This window comes from Orycteropus afer, unplaced genomic scaffold, assembly GCF_000298275.1.
Source record: "Orycteropus afer afer isolate SDZICR_OR568_19922 unplaced genomic scaffold, OryAfe1.0 scaffold00021, whole genome shotgun sequence".
Lineage (NCBI taxonomy): Eukaryota > Metazoa > Chordata > Mammalia > Tubulidentata > Orycteropodidae > Orycteropus > Orycteropus afer.
Genome location: NW_006921608.1, coordinates 3886617 through 3893408, shown reverse-complemented (window position 1 = coordinate 3893408; position 6792 = coordinate 3886617). Strand labels below are relative to the sequence as shown.

Here is a 6792-nt window from a genome sequence, read left to right as displayed (position 1 = left end):
TCTTGTTCTTTGGCCATATTCTACTTTCTGAATATAAATAAATTTACGAAATATTACATGTTCAATCTTTTTATTTCCTTTAATGAAACATTCCTTCCTATCTGTGTTCTTCAGTGTTTATCTGAAGTCACATCCCATTATGTAAAAGAGGGAAGGATTTGGCTTATTTTCACAGAATTGTTTGACACTTAAAGGATTAGAGAAAATTTGATTTATGATCTGTAATATGAACCCAAAGTACAGAAATGAACAATATTCTGAGATCTAAATTCAACTACCGATGTAAGGATTCAGCTGATTTCCTCTGGTGATTTGAAATTCCTCATTAGAAACAATCTGAAACTGTTCGAATTGGTATGATTGATGGATTATGATATCATTATTTAAAAGGTAAATAATACGTGATATTTCCTGACATGTATGTATCAAATGCCCATTATATCTTCTTTCCATGATGGTTTCATTATTAGTTTCATGTTTTGCTTTTGAAAGGAAAGGGGCAATATTTCTAACATAAAGAAATTAATAAAGATCCAAAGACTTAAACATGTACTTCTTTTTTAAAAAAGGTTGGGGAAGAAGGTGGAGGTTAGATAAGGCATACAGAATATTGTCTTTAAAATAAATATAGAAATATCTGATGCCAAAAAAAACTAATAGCAGAGATTGTATATCTTTTTACTTGATATGCTTATGATGATGATATAATGATATTTGGGAATAGCTCCAAGAGTAAATTATAAAATAATAGAAAATAAAAGGCATTTAAATAATAATGTTATTAGGCTTTCCCTTAAAACTATGACTTCTTCTCCTGACTATCTAATGTTTGAGCACACAGTAAGACTTCTGGTTTGCTCATCTGGCCTACAAGGTATGTGAATGATTTTCTTAAACAGAATGCTAAGGGAAAACCACACTCCTCAGAAGGAAGATGGGGCAAACTACTTCTGTAGTGATACTGCCTCGGAAACCCAAGGAGGGGTCACTATGAGTCAGGTCCAACTCGACAGCACATAACAACAACAACAAGGGAAAACCAATGTAAAACTAAGAGGACACCATGGTGAGCAGGAATCCCAATGCATAACCTCCATAGTCTCAGACACTCTTCCCAAATTTCTATAATTTCCTAGAAGGATAACTAAAGCGTTTTCTATTTCTCTGTCTTTTGTTGATAATATATTAACATGATTCAGAAAAACATATGTATAGTCCATTTCTTTCTTTTGAAAATATATTCATTCCCTCTTACCCACTAAATCATAACAATTGCACTAGATTTTTTAGTGACTAAAAAGCAATGAGCAATCATACTAATACTTATTGTTTACTATATGGCAAGTTAAAGACTTCTGGTGTCGTGGTTCCTGTGGCATTTGATTGTTAACCAGAAGGTTGGTGGTTCAAACTCACCAGTCACTCTGTGGAAGGAAGATGGGGCAATCTATTTCTGTAAAGATTTACCACCTCAGAAACCCAATGGGAGTCACTATGAGTCAGGCTTTACTTAATGGCAATGAGGGTTTTTGTTTGTTTATTTGTTTGTTTGTTTGTTTATGTGGCAAGTTTAAAGAGGTGAACTAACAGCCAAAGATGGAATGTTGGACTGAAATGAGTGCTCAGGAGTCAGATTCCAGAGATGATGTTCCTAATGCCATTGTACTCACCAGAAAGATTAACAGATTTCTAGGGAAATATCTCCTCCCTTAAGGAACAGAAAGGAGTAAAGGAAACAGAGAGAAAGCAAATAATTATAGGAGAATGGTAAAATAGGGGTGGTGTTAAGCTCTAAAGAAAAGAGGGAAAATCATGTGTACTTCCTGAGAAGGCAATACTTGACAAAGACAGATGGATAGGATTTTACCAAGTCAGCCTATTGGGAGAGGAAGAACTAATGAAATAGAAGGCCACTCTAGGAAGAGGAAAAGCCATAAGCAGAAGGAAACATGAGTGATACATTCAGGGATCATATCCTGGCTGGAGTAGATGTTTGAGGGTGAAGACAGAGAGGGGTTTGGTGGAGTAGACAGAAACCTTATGAGCCTCCTGGATAGGGCTGCACTTTGGCAGTGGAAGCCATTGAGGAATTTAAAGAATGAAATAGACTTATATTTTAGGGAGAAAGTTGCCATAGCAATGTTTAGAGGATAGATTGGATGGGTGAGAAGTCAAAGGGAAGGTAATAAATTGGAAGTTAATGCATCATAATCTAGGCCAGGTCAAATGAGGGTCAAAGAATAGTAGAGACATTTGAAAGAGATTACGGAAGATGAGTCAATAAAAAAAAGAAAGAGAGAAATTTATAATAGGAAAAGAAGGTGGTGAAGAAAAAATGATCATAGGATAAGTTCCAAGCTTGAGAGGAAGATGGTGGCATCGTAACAAAGTTTGAAAAGACAGAAAGAAGAGCAAATTCTGTGAGCCATTAATGAATGATCAAGGTGATGAATGCTGAGTTGGAAGTGCCTGTGGAACATCTTAGTGTAGACGCCAGGGAGAAACTCCATGGTCAGGTCTGCAGCATCAAGGACACTTGACCAGCCCAGTTTATGTCAATAAAAAAATTGATGTGGAAAGTCAGTACAATGTGGAGGTCATTTATAAGCATATCAAACTGAGGGGAGGAAAAAAAATCCTCCCTGCCATCTAGTCAAATCTGACTCATAGCAACCCCCACCGGGTTCCCAAGGCTGTAAATCTTTACAGAAGTAGATTGCCCCATCTTCCTTCCCTGGAACGGCTGGTGCATTTGAACTACTGACCTTCAAATACCTTATCTACTATGCCACCAGAGCTCCTTATAAGCATATCAAGCACGTCTAATCACATTTGTCACATCATTGTAGTCTTATGCATCACCTCCATCATCAAGATATGATTGCCAGGGGGATAGACATTTTGCCTGTGGTCGGACAGCTTTTTCCCTGGACTATGCTGAAAATACATATCAATATCTTATTCTTTGCGTTCCATTTTTCTTAGCTTCATTCTGCCTACCGCATAATTTATAGAAAATGTCTAAAGCAAACTTTCTTAGTCACAGTCACTCTCTAGATTTCCTCTTTAAGACAACATCAGATACTTTAACTGAAACTGAGTGTTCATAAAATGGCTGAGATTTGTGTTTTTGTTTTCTATGGGGCTCTATTACACCAACACCTGACTCATGCACAGCTGTTTCATAATGTCTTTGTCTACAGGTAGCCTTATCCAGAGCGGACACCTGCAACTGCGCAGACAGCAAGCAGGGGTCACTGGGAAGCTGGGGAGGCCCTCCCAGGTGACTGGCCCCTCCCTCTTCTGAAACGTCAGGGAGGAAGGGGCCAGTTATGCCCAACAGGGCCCCCTGGAGCCTGGGGGCCCCAAGCACAGGATCTCCGAGTTGAAGGACTTACTAACAAGATGCTCCCTTATCCCTCAGAGTCCCTCTTCATTCTCATCTCCTTCCTCCCCAGTATCCCATCATAGTCCTGTCCTCCACCAACACCACTGCCTCTATTTCTGGCCCCAGTCTTACCTTCTGTCTCCTCAAGTAGCCCTGTCCCAAGGGCCCCCCATGGGGCCCCTTCTGCTCTTCATGCTCGAGGCTGGACCTATTGGGAGCCCGCAGACACCCCAGCCAACCATAGTTGCTGCATACTGAGCAAGACAGTACCAGCCAGTCACTGGGGTGAGCTAGCAGTGTGGGATGTGGTCAACGGCTGGGTGAGAGACTGCAGGACTGACGTGGACATGAGTGGGTGTAAGGTAAAGGGTGCTGGGTCAGGTCCCTGCAGACAGTGGGGACCTCATCCAATAGTATATCTGCAAGACTGGATGCAAGGCAGACAGTGTCAGGGAAGGTGGCCTTTGTGCAGGTGGCATGAACTGCCTGGGTGTAGACCAGCAACATTAGGTGTTGGTGTGCATGGTAAAATTGTCCTATGTCCAATGTCATATGGGCTGGTGATGGATCTGAACTGCAGATGCAGCCTGCCTGCGACTGCATGCTTGTCAGCCATATTGACAGGGCCTGAGACTAGGCACTGGGAGCTGGACAGGCCAAGGAAGAAGACACCTGGATGATGAGGGACCTTGAGCAAGGCCTGGCTGTGCTGGGGGCCACAGTTCACAGGTCTGTCAACTGAATGCCAAGTCCCAGCTCTGAGTCTGAGAGCTCAATCTGCAGGAGAGGCAGTGAAACCAAGTGAGGTTTTGAAAGATGAGTAGCGGTTCTGCTGGAGGAACTTGAGGATAACGGGGACGATAATGATAGCTGATATTTACCAAAAAAAAAAAAGGGAAAGGTAGCCTATGTGCATACAAATTCCATAAAGCTGCACCGTTAGCAACCACAGTTACATCTGTGTCTCAACAACAAACTGGAGCATAGATATCCCCTCAGAGCTACATAGTTGTTGATGTCGTTAATGAGAAGAATCGTAGAGGCATACTTTTCCAGAAAACAAATATATCCAAAATTCTTTACTTTTTTGTCTGTGTACTTATACTTCATTTCAGTTGATATCACTTAAACATGAATATATGTATAAGTGATAAAAAAATAAATAATAATTCCCTAATACAGCATATTGGTAATAGTATGTTGGTCATTTTGAAAAACATTCTACCCTTGTTTTATGATTTATAACCATGTGTTATGATGTTAGGGGCCATCAGGTCAACTTTGATGCCCGGTGACCTCGGTGGCCTCTTGTGGCAGGCTAGAACCGCTCCACAGGGGGCAGCAGCCTGTATTCTTTATAAGAGCAGATGCCCAGGTCTTTCTCTGAGGGAGCTGCTGTGCGGGTTTGAAGCGCCAACTTATTGGTTGACAGCTAAGCACTTTACTGTTGTGTCACCATGGCTCCTTCATATTATTATAAAACCAAAACCAAACCCACTGCTAACGAGTTGATTCCAACTCATAGTGAACTCTATTGGATTTCCAAGTTGGTAAATCTTTACAGAAGTAGACTACCTCAGCTTCATTCTGTGGAGTGGCTGGTGGGTTTGAACTTCCAGCCTTCTGCAGTCTATCCATCAGACCTGACTGCCTCTAGGGACAACTTTTTTCATTAAAATTTTTAAGGAGATATTTAGCTTGAATTTCCCTGTTGTTGTTGTTGACGTTGTTATGTGCTATCGAGTCGGACCCGACTCATAGCGACCCCTTCTTGGGTTTCCAAGGCAATAAATCTATGGAAGTAGATTGCTCAACCTCCCGTCTGAGGAGTGGCTGCTGGGTTTGAACCTCTAGCCTTCTGATTAACAGTCAAGTGCCTTAGGGACTACACTACCAGAGCTCCTTGAATTTCCCTGGTTGTTGTTGTTGTTGTTGTTGTTAAGTGCCGTCAAGTCAGTCCTAACTCATAGCGACCCCTCCTTGGGTTTCCAAGGCAGTGTCACTACAGAAGTAGATTGCCCAACCTTCCTTCCGAGGAGTGGTTGGTGGGTTTGAACCACCAGCCCTCTGGTAAGCAATCAAGTGTCTTAGGCACTATGCTACCAGAGATCCTGAATTCCCGTAGTTCTCTTTATTACCTGGGGAAGAAATTGTGCCTATATTTGCATCTTTATTTCAACCTCAAACACACAAAGCAGAGACAATAGTAGTTTGAGGTTGAACGTAATCCTATAGCTTTAGATACTGCTGTAGTATTTTGCAGATTTTACCACTAGAGATTCAAAATGTCCACACTGGGACATAAACATGTCTAGATTTCAAAGACATGTTCAGATGGTTCCCTTTAGGAGCCTGGATTTTGTTAGAGAAGGAGTATAGTGTAATGATGAAAATGATCATACTCCAAAGCCTGACTGTCTGGGTGGCCTTAAGCAAGTGGCTCAATCACCTGTGCCTCAGTCTCCACATCTATGAAATGGGCATAATGACAGTAACAATGTCACAGCATAGTTTCAGGGGTTACATGGAAAATGGCCAGGACAGCACCTGGCATATATTAAGCACCCAAAAGTATAAGCCTTTATCATCATGCTGCATTCTCTCTGGCTTCTCAGGCTTTATCATGTTCTCCTCTGCCAAGACCACAATCCCCCACTCTTCACCAGGGTACTGCAACCCACTGTGCAATCCTTGGTCTGCATATCATTTCTAAATGCATCCCCCAACTCCTGCTACAGAATAGTGCCTCTTCCAAGTCATGCCCTTAGTGCATCCTTTCCTAGCTCACAGCATCTGTTGCACTTTGCTTAAATTACTTACTGACATCTGTCTTCTCTGCTAAAGTGTAAGGTCTATAATGGCACGGGCTGTCTTTTTACTTTCTACCTTACCCTCGGCACTTTGTACAGTGTTTAGTAGATATTGTTGCTTTTAGCTGCTGCTGAGTGGACACTGACTCACGGCAACCCTATGTATAATGGAAGGAAATGGGACTCAGTCCTGCATCATCCTCACAATGCTCAAACCCATTATTGCAGCTGCTGTGCCAATCCATCTCACCCGTGGTGTCCCTCACCTTCATTTTGCCAACCATGATGCCCTTCTCTAGCAATTGATCCCTTCTGATGGCATGCTCAAAGCAAGTGAGTTGAATAATGTTCTATTGTGATCCATAAGGTTTTCATTCACTACTTTTTGAAAGAGATCATCAGGCCTCTCGCTTTATCCATCTTATTCTGGAATCTCCTCTGAAGCCTGCCCACCATGGATGACCCTTTGATATCTGAAACACTGGTGGCATACCTTCCTGTATTATAGCAACACAGAAGCCACCACCGTACGACAAACTGAGAGACTGGTGGTGGGTAGATAGTAGGCCAGTAAAACTATTTTTAAAATCACTA

The 6792-nt window shown here is 41.9% G+C and overlaps 1 pseudogene; it reads left to right on the top strand.

Moving 5' to 3' along the window:
* Positions 1-3405: 3405 nt before the first annotated feature.
* LOC122152226 lies at positions 3406-3898 on the top strand (annotated as a pseudogene).
* The last annotated feature ends 2894 nt before the right edge of the window (positions 3899-6792 follow it).